A 13,549-nucleotide genomic window follows, 5' to 3' on the forward strand; every position below is an offset into this window, starting at 1 on the left:
GATGCTCTCAAATATGGAATACAAAAATATTGGTGCTTTTTCTTTGCAGCAATTTAACTTGTTTCTTAAAATTCACTCAGGGCAACATTACCTTCAATTAAAATGCAGACTGTTTCAGGATAGGTGAAAAAATTTCGATACCGTAGCCATTAGCTACAAGTCACTATTCATACACAAATTACAATTAAATACAGTTAAAAATTCAATAGCATTCACATTCATCACATTACAAGTATTCAGTGGCCACACGTGGCTAACAGGTTGGACAGTGCAAATGAAGACTATTTCCATGGTAGCAGGACAGTCTATGTGCAGCAATGATTTAAACTATGATATTTACATCCAGAATTTTATCACAGGTCTAGGACAACTAAATCACAGATAAAGGACAACTTGAACAGGTAAAAGCAAATTCTGAGCCAGTTACAAAGAAAGACGAGATTTTTTAACCTTTCTCTCCTTAGGATCTCCTTTCTCTCCTTAGATGACTCCCAGTTTTCTGAGGTTGGCTGGATGCCCTTCAGTGGCTATTGTTAATTGTCCCATCCTGGTGAGATAGCTGAGTCCTTTGTGGCTGGACCCTAGGTCTCCAGTGAGCAGTCAGTATTCACTCAGCTCCATCACCTACTGGAATAGAACGTTCCCTCAACTCATCTTTATCACTGATTTGCTTTGCTGCAGCCACCATTTTGCACCTATCTGATTGGAGCCAAAGTTATTTGCTCCTGGGGCTTCCCAGGTGGTGCTAGTGGTGAAGAACCCACATGTCAATGCAAGAGATAAAAGAGATGTGGGTTCGAACCCTGGGTTGGGAAGATCCCCTGGAGGAGGGCATGGCAACCTGCTCCAGTATGCCTGGAGAATACCATGGACAGAGGACCCTGGCGGGGCTACAGCCCGTGGGGTTGCAAAGAGTCGGACATGACTGTAGTGACTTAGCACGCACACACCCCTGCTGGGACCCCAGGTACACAGCGGCTCTTCCCACTGCCAGTGTGGTCAGCACAGCTTTCCCATTGAACCTTTTTCTTTCTTGTGGAGATACAATTGAGGTACAACATTGTGTAAGTTTGAGGGTACAACAGTGTTGATTTGATACATTTCTATGTTGCAATATGATGACCTCCCTAGAGTCAGCTCACACTTCAATCACAGTGACACAATTGTCACTTTTTTGTGTGTGTGGTGAAAGCAGTTAAGACCTAGTCTCTTAGTAACTTTGAAGTTTATAAATGCAGTGTTGTTGCTGATAACACATTGACTCTTTTTGAAAGTGGCAGAAAGAGAAAAATCAGATCAAGAGCATATACTTGGATAACTCTGGTCCGCTTTGTGCTTCTGGGCTTTTTAGGGGACAAGGAACACCAGGGATCTCTGTGCAGATTTTCATACCCCAGACCAGGGCTTTGTGGTTGCTTTCTGGAGAGTGAGAAAGACGAGCAAAGGAGAATACACTTTATCCAAGAGAATCCCTTATTATTTGCCTGGGTGGGTGAGGGCTGGCTGAGCAGTGCAATCAAGCCCTGGAAGACTAGTAGCATGCTTCTGTGGTCAGTCAGAGCCTATATTTCTCCAATCTAACAGTCCAACCTACCAGTCCTGAGTTCTCCTAGGTTGCCTTTTCCTTAGGAGCCCAATATTTCTTTCGCATTCAAATCACCTGAGTCCCAAAAGACAAAGCCTCTGCATGCTTCACCTATAGCACGCTTCCTGACACCTGTTGACATTGAAACACTTGGGACCTTTTGCTCACACAAATTTGCCTTTGAGAGCTTTCACTGTACCGTTTTACATTTTCAGTCATCCCATTCAATGTGTCAATGTCCTTATAAAGTGACCTCTTGAAGCATTTCCAAAAGTAACTTAACTCTTTTTATTTGAAAATATAGGGTAGAGAAAAAGGCAGATTTTCCATAATTGAATAAATCAAAATTGTTTAACAGGGATTCTGTATAACAGCTTCTCTGAGCTGTAATTGACTAGCACTACTGTAATTGTAATTGACTAGTTCTACAGCTTGATAGGTTTTGACGTATATGGAAACTTCACCACAATCAAGAGAGTGAATCACCACCCACAGTTTCCTTGTGCCCTTTGTCATCTCTGACTCTTTTCCTTTCTACCCTCCTCCAACTAACTCCCCTCCCAGTCCCCAGACAGCCACTGTTCTGCTTTCTATCATTATAAATTAATTTGTATTTTCTCGAGTTTTTATATAAATAGAATTATACAGTGTCTAGTCTTTGTGTGTATGTGTGTGGGTGGGTGAGAGTCTGGCTTCTTTCATTCAGCATAAGTATTTTGACATTCACACATGTTGTATGAGAAAATAGCTCATTTTTAAAAAATTGCTGAATAGTATTCAATTGTATGGTTATGTTACAATTTCTATATCCACTCACCTGGCAATGGACATTTGGGTTATTTCTAGTTTTTGCCTGTTATAAATAGGCATGCTATGAGCATGCATGTACCAATCTTTGTATAGACACACACTTTTGTTTCTTTTCGTTAAATACCTGGGACTGTGTTTTCTTGAAAGTTTTATTTATGTTTTAGGTTCGAAGGATTCTTTAACAAAAGAAACCACTCTCATCACACACAACGAACAAATTTGATATTTAATAGAGGTTTATTTGACTTAATTACAACATATAGTCATTAAGAGAAGAGAAATAAAAACAATAGAGAAAAGTAACAGCATATACATCACCAAATTGGGCTGAACAACATCAAGAGTTAAATAGCCCTGGGAAATCCTTGGTTAACAGCAATGTGGAGTTCCAATTGGGAAGTGTCCTGGGCAATGTGTCCACATCATGACAGAGACTTCAAATTGCAGCTTGGGGCGCTCACATTTATAATCCCAGACTGAAAATTGATATTGTCATCAGTTTGTACACAAAAATGTGGCTTTTTTTTCTGTTAAACAAAGAATTGCTTTTTTAATACAAACTATTAATACATACCCAAACTATAAAGTGCTAAGAAATTTAAATATCTAAGTCACAGCAAACAGCTGGCAATTCAACATCCAGAGTGGACAGAATGCCTGAGGAGACTGCAACAGATTAGACTCCCACTGGTGGAGGCATCTTCAGAGGTGAAGGGGGGCCCACACGTAACAGCTGCTCAAGCTCCCTCTCCTCACCAAGGATCATGAGAGGCACTCCATTCAAGGGGAGGTGTGCGATCTGGTGCTCCTCAGGCAGGTCAAAACTCTCAAAATCTAATGGATCGAAGGGAAAGAAATTTTCTATTTCTGGATAGGTGTCATCTGAGGCAGGAACCGAACTTTTTGCCTTAACAGTCTTCTCCGTAATCTTTTATGTCGAGAAAGTTGTCTGTTTCTGTTTGAGCGGTCCATTCATCTTAACTGATTTTTCTGTAGCTCTGTTGACAGTTCCCAAAGCCTTTCTGGCAGTTTTTGGTAAAGCTGGTGGAGCATCAAACATTTTGCCAACATGTGGTGTTGAAACCTGAGATCTCCCATCTAAAGCTTTGACTGAAGGTACAGACCCCAGCTTCAGCCCTTCCTTAGGAGCCACATGGATGCCTGGTTCTCCATTTTCCTTATCAACATAGATCAGAGTAGCCATTCTGGATCAAGTTCAGAGTAACAGCCAAACTCTCCCAAGACTCCAAAAATTCGACTTTTTTTAACTTTTACAATGCTGTTTGTTTCACCTTGTGAGTTACAGGATTTTGTTAGACCTGAACAGACCTCTAGGGGAGGTGAACAGACCTCCAGGAGCTCAAGAATTCTAAGACCCACTCCCTTTCTCTTCTAAAGTACTGCCTGACTTGCTACACTTGTATGCAGGCATGGAATCTGGGCAGTGTCTGGGCAGGTCAGAAGCCTGCTTTCCTGCTTCTGAAGCCTGAACAAGACTTCCTCCATTTTAAATTTCCTAACAGAGTGGAATGGCTGAGTCAAATGGAAGGTACATGTTTAACTATCCAAGAGATTACCACACTGTTTTCCAAAGCATTTGTGACATTTTACATTCCCATTAGCAGTGTGTTAGAATTCTAGTTGCTCAATGTCTTTGCCAACATGTGGTATGGTTAGTCTTTGGAATTTTAGCCATTTTTATAGCTGTGAAGTAAGTAAGTGAAGTCGCTCAGTCATGTCTGACTCTTTATAGGTGTGTGGTGGTATCTTACTATGTCTTAATTTGCATTTCTGTATTGACTAATTATTTTGAGCAAATTTTATGTGCTTATTTGCTGTTCATGTATCTTTTTCGAAGTGCCTATTCAAATTTTTTAATTTAAATTTAAATTTTTAATTTAAAACTTTTTCCAGTTTTATTGAAACATAATTAATATATAACATTGTATACGTTTAAGGGGATCAATGTGATGATTTGCTCCCTGTCTGTACTGTGACATGCTTACTGTAATGAGGACAGTTATATCCTTGACTTGCTTCTGATCTTTGGGAGAAAACTTTCAGTCTTTCATCACTGAGTATGACATTAGCTATAGTTTTTGTAGATGCCCTTTATCAAATGGATAAGTTCCACTCCATTTCCAGTTTGCTGAGAGCTTTTTTTTTTTTTAATCAGAAATGAATGTTGGATTTTGTCGAATGATTTTTCTGTATCTGTTGAGATGATATTAAAAGGTTTTTTTCAGGGCTTCTTGGGTGGCTTAGTGGAATCTGCCCGCCGATGCAGGAGACACAAGTTTGACCCATGACCTGGGAAGATCCCACGCGTCAAGGAGCACCTAAGCCTGTGGGTCACAACTGTTTAGCTTGTGCTCTAGAGCCAGGGAATCACAAATACTGAAGCCCGCGTGTCCTGGAGCCGGCGCTCAGCAACAAGAGAAGCCCCAACAGTGAGAAGTCTGTGTACTGAAACTAGAGAGCAGGCCCCAGCCACCGCAACTAGAGGAAGGCCTGCAGAGCAATGAAGACCCAACACAGCCAATAAAGAAAGAAAATTAACTTTTTTAAAAGAGAGGGTTTTTTTTTTTCTTTCAGTCTAATACTATGGTGAATTACATTCATTCTTGATTATTAAAAAAGCTTGCCTACCTGGGGTAAATAGGGGTTTTTAAAATTTAACTTTTATTTTATGTTAGAATTGATAGAGTTTTTATTTTTTTCTTCTTTTTTTTTCTTTTTATTCTTTTTATTTTTTTTCTTTTTTCTCCATTTTTCCCCTTCTTTTCTTTTCCTTTATTCTTTCTGATAGAGTTTTTAAAACAGAGAAATTAATCAAGTTGGGTTTGAGTTTAATCTACTTGACTGTTATCATAGCACAGTGTATTAACTCATGAAGGATTGTTTTTTTCTAACTAAGATTGTTTTCAAAAACTCAAAACTTAATTTTTCAGAGTGAAATGATCTTGAAATAGATAAAATTCGTAATGATCATTGGATCGCCAAGGTTAAAGGCTATGTGTTCTATTCTTCTGTCTTCTTGGAAGTGGAAGTGAAGTCAGTCAGTCGTGTCCGACTCTTTGTGACCCCATGGGCTGTAGCCCAACGGGCTCCTCCGTCCATGGGATTTTGCAGGCAAGAGTACTGGAGTGGGTTGCCATTTCTTTATTTGAAGAGTCTACTTTTCAGGAGTTGTTAGGTATTTCTGGACATTCAATTTTTTCAGCCTAGGGGCAAAGTATTTTGCGAGATTTCGTACATTTACGCAACTCTCTTCCCGCCTCTATTTTGTGGTTCCCAGCGTAAATCCATTCCCTTTTGGAGTCATCTTCCTCCAGGGAGGCTACAGGAACACTGCTCTGGGTGATGCTGGCAGTCCACAGGGGGCGACATAAAAAGATTAAACAATAATACCACCCATTAGCTACTACTCCCAGAGAGATGTACAGGAAATATTCGCTATCAAATTTCGGTTGAAACTCAGAGCAGGAAATGACTTTTCTCATCAGAGGGGAATTAAAAGACTCCCCCAGGCCTCAGAGGCAGTGAGGCTGGCTGTACCACTGAGCAGAAGGCAAACGGTGTGCTTTCTGATTGGAGACACTGAGCCCACAGCCGTCAGCCGTTTTGTTACTCAGTAAATCAGGCTAAGCAGGCTGGATGGAGGCCAAGGCTTTGGAAGAAATAGCGTGATCAAGACTTCAACCTCACGGATGTTAACCAAGTACCTAAGCAAAGACTAGGAATATTTGCAGTAAAATGGCTAACAGTGCAGGATTTCAGAATAGGGAGGCAGGTTCTGAATATTGCCCACGCAATTTCTGACCTATGTCTCTTTCTATTTTCCTTCTGAGCCTCCTTCAGCTTTCTTGTTTGAGTTATTGTGAGGTGAGCTACAAAAGGCAACTAGCACATTACTGGTGCATCAGTTCAGTTCAGTCGCTCAGTTGTGTCCGACTCTTGGTGACCCTGTGGACTGCAGCACGCCAGGCCTCCCTGTCCATCACCAACTCCCGGAGTTTACTCAGACTCATGTCCATTGAGTCTGTGATGCCATCCAACCATCTCATCCTCTGTCATCCCCTTCTTCTCCTGCCTTCAATCTTTCCCAGCATCGGGGTCTTTTCCAATGAGTCAGCTCTTCACATCAGGTGGCCAAAGTGTTGGAGTTTTAGCATCAGTCCTTCCAATGAATATTCAGGACTGATTTCCTTTAGGATGGACTGGTTGGATCTCCTTGCAGTCCAAGGGATTCTCAAGTGTCTTGTCCAAAACCGCAGTTCAAAAGCATCAATTCTTCGGTGCTCAGCTTTCTTTATAGTCCAATTCTCACATCCATACATGACTACTGGAAAAATCATAGCTTCGACTAGATTGACCTTTGTTGGAAAAGTAATGCCTCTGCTTTTTAATATGCTGTCTAGGTTGGTCATAACTTTTCTTCCAAGGAGTAAGCGTCTTTTAATTTTATGGCTGCAGTCACCATCTGCAGTGATTTTGGAGCCCCCCAAAATAAAGCCTGTCACTGTTTCCATTGTTTCCCCATCTATTTGCGATAAAGTGATGAGACCAGATGCCATGATCTTAGTTTTCTGAATGTTGAGCTTTAAGCCAACATTTTTACTCTCCTCTTTCACTTTCATCAAGAGGCTTTTTAGTTCCTCTTCACTTTCTGCCATAAGGGTGGTGTCACCTGCATAGCTGCGATTGTTGACATTTCTCCTGGCAATCTTGATTCCAGCTTGTGCTTCATCTAGCCCAGCGTTTCTCCCTGCATGCGTGCTAAGCTGCTTCAGTCGTGTCAAACATAGTTGTAAAGGAGGAAGATGCCATTCATCACCGAAGTGACTTCTAGGGATGGATTTTGTTCCATAGGAAGAATCTTTGTGTTATCCAAGACTTCACTGATTTGTGTGTGGTGAGAATAGGGGTTGGTGTTGACTTGCTCTGCGCCCTGCAGAAGCAGAACTTGGAGTTCCCAAAGCAAACTGGGTGGAAAGGAGGAGAGAAGTGAATGTAAGTGAGAAAACCAGAAGTAGGAAGCAAGGCTGGTTGAAGGACCAGTGAGAACCCCTGGGGTGAATGCACTGGCACTTTGACAGCAGGAATGCCTGAAGTTTTAAGTAAAAATTTTATAAACCATCCCTGTATATTGCATAGGTATGCAAAATTGAAACTTCATTTCTCTATAAGAAATAAATTTTATGTGTCCTTTTTTTTAATGAACAGTAACAAAAATAATCTGATTCAGGGTTAGCTCATTTAGGGTAGAACTCCGTAGATGGTGGTGATCGATTCAATCATTTCCTGCATACTAAGTTGCTTCAGTCATGTCCAACTCTTTGCAACCCTATGGACTGTAGTCCACCAGATTCCTCTGTCCATGGGATTTCCCAAGCAAGAATACTGGAGTGGGGGTTGTCGTGCCCTCCTCCAGGTGATCTTCCTGACCCAGGGATCAAACCCACATCACTTATGTCTCCTGCATTGGCAGGCGGGTTCTTCACCACTAGTGCCACCTGAGATTTTGCCCTCACTCATAGCCTATGCTTCCTCAACTCTTTGCTTCCTTTCTGCCCAGGCAGTGACCTGAGTTCCAGAATGAAGAGACTTTAACAGTCATCCAGGTCAGGAGAAGAGGATGCTGGGTCCTCAGTCAGCCTGTGTCCGTCTCTGAAATGCTGCTGAGCTGCACCCTCTGGATGCAGCCTCTGGATGTACCTGCTTGCACTCAAGGGGCCACTGTTCTCCCAAAAACCCTCGTGATGATCTGTTCCATGCAGGCCCCTCTGGGTCCTGCTCACTGGGGTGGAGATCCTAGACTCCTTTCAGGTCCCCTGGCCTGGGTGTCATCCTCACCCCGCTCTTGGCGGCTGTCGTAGTTCTCTGCTTCTGTCCCCATGAAACCCCGGTGGCCCCCGAGGCTGTTCTTGGGCCAACTTTCTGGGCGTCTCTTAGATTTTGCTGGTGCTACTTTCTCTAAGAGACTCGCAGGCTTCCCAGGCTTTGCTTTGAGAGGGAAGAGCTAGTTCTTTCCCTACTTGGGTTTTCTCAACCCATCTTGGACTTCCCGTTGTTTTCACCACGTGGACTCAGCCTGGGCGGGAAGAGAAGCACCAAAGACTCACAGACTCACCCTCCGCCTCTTCGCTCCCCTTTGAAGTTCTTTCCCACGGCAGGAAAAGTCTTTCATCCTCCTCTTGTGTGGCTGAATAGGGACTCTTCATCCTTCTCTTCGCCATATACTGTTTGAGGGTAAACTTTATGTTTTTCTCCCTCGGGCTTTGGATGTTGATAATTAAAGCTCAGTTTTTGGAATTGAGAAATCATTTTTTTCCCAGGTATTGTGACTCTCAGCTTAAGTCGCTGCTACTCAAAGGCGTTTGGGGTCTAATTTTTATCTGACCTCCTCTGAAGGGAACTTGAGTAGTGGGAGGAAAGATAATGGTAAAAGGAAATGTAAGGAATAATTCATATCTCAAGTATGAATATGAATAATTCATGTCTCAAATATTATTCACTGCATTGATATGTTTTTTCAGGTTGGTAGTACTGTGCTGGGTGATGTGCCATAAGCAACCCTAAAAATTAAAGAAAATATATCCTTAGTATTATTATATATCATCTCAAATATTTGATCTGAGATGTTTTATGAAGAAATAGAGGAAAAACTGAGTTACAAGTCTAAGATGACAAGCCATGATAGAGAGGCAATAGGACCCTAAAGCCCACACTGACTTTCCTCCTCATGTAAAAATCTGCAGAAAAATTGAAAAAGACACATGTATCCCACTGTTCATTGCAGCACTATTTACAATAGCTAGAACATGGAAGCAACCTAGATGTCCATCGACAGATGAATGGATAAAGAAGTTGTGGTACATATACACGACGGAATGTTACTCAGCCATAGAAAGGAATGCATTTGAGTCAGTTCTAATGGGGTGGATGAACCTAGAACCTTTTATACAGAGTGAAGTGAGTCAGAAAAAGAAACATAAATATTGTATTCTAATGCATATATATGGAATCTAGAAAAATGGTACTCAAAAATTTATTTATAGGACAGCAGTGGAGAAACAGACATAGAGAAGAGACTTATGGACATGGGGAGAAGGGAGGAGAGGGTGAGATGTATTCAGAGAGTAACATGGAAACTTACATCACCATATGTAAAATCGAGAGCCAATGGGAATTTGTTGTATGGCTCAGGAAACTCAAACAGGGGCTCTGTATAAACCTAGAGGGGTGGAATGGGGAGGGAGATGGGAGGGAGGTTCAAAAGGGAGGGGATGTATGTGTACCTGTGGCTGATGGACAGGGATGCCTGGCGTGCTGAGATTCATGAGGTCACAAAGAGTTGGACAAGACTGAGTGACTGAACTGAATTGAAATGATGGCTGATCCATATTGAGGTTTGACAGAAAACAACAAAATTCTGTAAAGGGATTATCCTTCAATAAAAATATAACTAAATTTAATTTTTAAAAAAATCTGCAGAAATGTGGGCTTGTATGGGGCCTGGACTGTGGGTTCCAGCTAATTTGATCTCAGAGAGTGAGCATATCCCAGCTGACATCTGGGTGAAAGAGGAAACGGTCAATAAAGGTTAGCTAATTATAGTAGTGGTGGAAGTACAAATCGCAGAGCTAGGAAGGTTCTTGAAGAAGCCGTTACACCATGCCCACTGGGTGGGGAAGAATAACACAGTGCAAGGCCAGTGCGGGGGATCCCCTTAGCAATTCTCGCCCTGGGTGAGAGAAACCAAGACTGAGCCCCTAACCCACCTTCAATCTCCTACAAATCATTACCTACGACATAAAACAGTGCTTCAGAGGACCTCAGGGTGGTCATTGATCAACGTCTGATTTGCTGACCTTGCAAGCAGGTGCAGTCTCTGAGCAACTTTTGAGTTGCTGTGGTTGAGTACCTTTGGATCCTCTGTAAGAGGATAAGTATATTAGTCATGGTTCTTCAGAGAAACAGAATCAATAGGAGATATATATAGTAAATGTATAGAATATATCATATATATGTAGTTAATGTACAGAGGATATCACAGGATATATATATACACACACACATACACATAGTTATATGTTACTTTTGTAAGTCTAATATCCTGTATATGTTCTATTATCCTCTACTCTATTATCCTATTAAGATATCCTATCATCCTATATGTACTCCCTATATCAATTTCATATCTATATCTATGGTATCTCTGTATTAAGGTCTAGATTTATTTTGAGGAATTGGCCCATGTGATTGTGGAGTTAGGAGTCCAGAATCTTCAGGGCAGGCCAGCAGGCTGTAAATTCCAGCAGGAGTCGTTGCAGTCTTGAGTTCAAAGGCAGCCTGGAGACAGAATTTTTTGCTCTTCAGGGACCTCAGTCTTTCCTCTTAAGGGTTTCAATTAACTGGATGGAGCCCACCCACATTATGGAAGGTAATCTGCTTTTCTCAAAGTTTACTGAATTAAATGTTAATCACAGCTAAAAAAAAAAAAAAAGTTGCCTTCTTGGCAACAAGTAGACTGCTGTTTGACCCCACAACTGGATAACAGCCTGGTCAGCAGACACATAAAGTTAGCCACCAAAATAAGGGGTTTTGCTTTTATTTTCTTTAGGGGCAAGGACAGCAGAAATCATGACTGACATATTATTTCATCAGCCAGGTTTGAGTACCAATGGAAAGATGCATGCATGCATGCTCAGTCGCTCAGCCATGTCTGACTCTTTGTGACCCTATGAACTGTAGCCCACCAGACTCCTCTGTCCACGGGATTCTCCCAGCAAGAATACTGGAGCAGGTTGCCATTTCCTCCTTAATCAGATCTTCCTGACCCAGGGATAGAACGTGCATCTCCTGTATTGGCAGACAGATTCTTTACTACTACACCACCTGGGAAGCCCAAAGGAAAGATGGATGAGCCTCAAACTAAAGGAGTTTATGAGAAATTTTGTGGACTCTGGGCTCAAGCAGAGCTGTTTTGCAATTCAGAAAAATGTGACCTGGAACTGGGGAGAGGCATCCTGACCACCTCTGTGGGAAACCCAGCAAGGCCCCTGCCCTTCCAAATGGTCAGCTTGGAAGTGCAAGGAAATGAATCCCTTGGCATGCGTATTAACCTTCTCACTGACAGCTCTAGTATCAATGGCAATAAAGAGGTGTCTCTCAGGTGGGGTTTTCATAAGACAGAGGCTGGAGTGGAGCTTGAGAACAGGTGTTCCTGGGTGTATCCAGTAAGCCTTTAGGAATGTCTAGACACGCCTGGGTGGAACATTACTGGAGACAGGAATTTCTGTCTGGGCAAATGGAGAGATGAGCCAGTGGAAGTCATATCCACAGGCTAGAAAGACCCAGAGATTTCTGACTTACACTCTTCTTGCTTTATAGATTGAGAATTCAATTAGTCTCCATGCAATTTTTGTGAATTTCATAGGAATTCTTACAGGTATTGCTATCTATATTTTTCTACAAACTGTTTGAACTCCACCTGACATTTAAAGTCAAGAGTCCAGGGCTCAGGATGAGCAAAAACATGCTTAAGTTCTACCATATAGATGTGTAGATGAGTGTGTTAATGTTGCACAAAATCTGGTCTTTGGTCAAATTGATGGAGCTGTTCTGAGGGTCAGCTGACTTAGCTTAACTGATTTAAAGCAGTAAGCTACCTAGTTGATAAGCAAGAGCACAAGATACAGTGTAAAAGAACCATGGATTCAAATTCCCATATCACCTTGACACCTCTGTGACCCGGCTTAGTCATTTAATGTTTAAAATCTTCATTTCTTCTTCTCCTTATGGGCCTGTTATGAGCTTTAGCACATAGTAAGGGCTCGACAGACAGTAGTTGTTAACGTCACTATTGTCTATTTCATCTACCACCCTTTCCATTTTTTCCCCTTAAACTTCAACTGACTTCTATTAAAGTAAGTGGTAAGTATTTACGGTGATTCTTAACTCAGGTGGGCATTTGGAATGAGGGGGGATTTGCAAATATTTTGGGAGAGGGGCACCATTTTTGTTTATATTTGGCTGTGCTGGGTCTTCAGTTGTGGTGCCTGGGCTTTTCATTGCAGTGGCTTCTCCTGTTGCTGAGTCTGGGCTCCAGGGCACAGTGGGCTTTCTCAGTAGTTGTAGCACGTGGGCTCAGGAGTTGGAGCTTCCAGGCTCCAGAGCACAGACTGGGTAGCTGCGGTCCACGGGCTTAGTTGCTCTGCAGTGTGTGGGATCTTCCCGGGTCAGGGATAGAACCCATCACTTTTGCATTGGCAGGTGATTCTTCACCACTGAGTCTTTACCAGGGAAGCCTCAGGGACACCATTTTTGAATGTCACAATGAGTGGGGTGTTCCATGGGTATTTAGTGCCCAGAGATCAAGGATAACAGGTGGCCTGTGGGTGAGACTTGCACTATGAATTAATTGTCCCACCCCCCCAAACACCATTAGTGCCTATTAGTGAGAACTGTTGTGTTTTCCTTTCTGCCTATTTTGAGTTAGAAATGAGAAGTGAAGTGAAGGAGGACCTGGGCCCAGGATGAGGGGGTTTTTGAGGGCTTAGCGGTGACAAGCAGTATTCCAATTGCTTTGACTTCACTATGCCTGGATTCCTCATAACAATCCAGGCATTAATTCCCATTTTACAGGTGAGGAAACTGAGGCACAGAGAAGTTAAGCACTTCCCAGGCTTATTCCTTGCGTAAGTGGGAGAGCCTGAATTCAAGCCCAGGCAATCTGGCCCTAGAGGCCGATGCTCTTATGTGGATTAGCTTCTCGAATTTGAGAACCCTGCTTATTGGAGAGCTCCATCAGCTATTGTGAATAGACTGTTTTCCCTAAATTCTATGTTTTTTTGAAATAGCCCCTCAATTAGTATGTATTGTAACTGATAATGCAAACACAGCTTCTATGGATCAAGTGCTGCTGCTGTTGCTAAGTCGCGTCAGTCGTGTCTAACTCTGTGTGACTCCATAGGCGGCAGCCCACCGACTCCCCCGTCCTTGGGATTCTCCAGGCAAGAACACTGGAGTGGGTTGCCATTTCCTTCTCCAATGCATGAAAGTGAAAAGTGAAAGTGAAGTTGCTCAGTCATGTCCGACTCAGCGACCCCACGGACTGCAGGCTACCAGGCTCCTCCATCCACGGGATCT

The 13,549-nt window shown here is 42.4% G+C and overlaps 1 pseudogene; it reads right to left on the bottom strand.

Annotated features, from left to right (window-relative positions):
• Positions 1 to 2,914: 2,914 nt before the first annotated feature.
• Positions 2,915 to 3,632, bottom strand: LOC136176919 (securin-like; annotated as a pseudogene).
• Between the last annotated feature and the right edge of the window lie 9,917 nt (positions 3,633 to 13,549).

This window comes from Muntiacus reevesi, chromosome 10 (genome assembly GCF_963930625.1).
Source record: "Muntiacus reevesi chromosome 10, mMunRee1.1, whole genome shotgun sequence".
NCBI classification, from domain to species: Eukaryota; Metazoa; Chordata; class Mammalia; order Artiodactyla; family Cervidae; genus Muntiacus; species Muntiacus reevesi.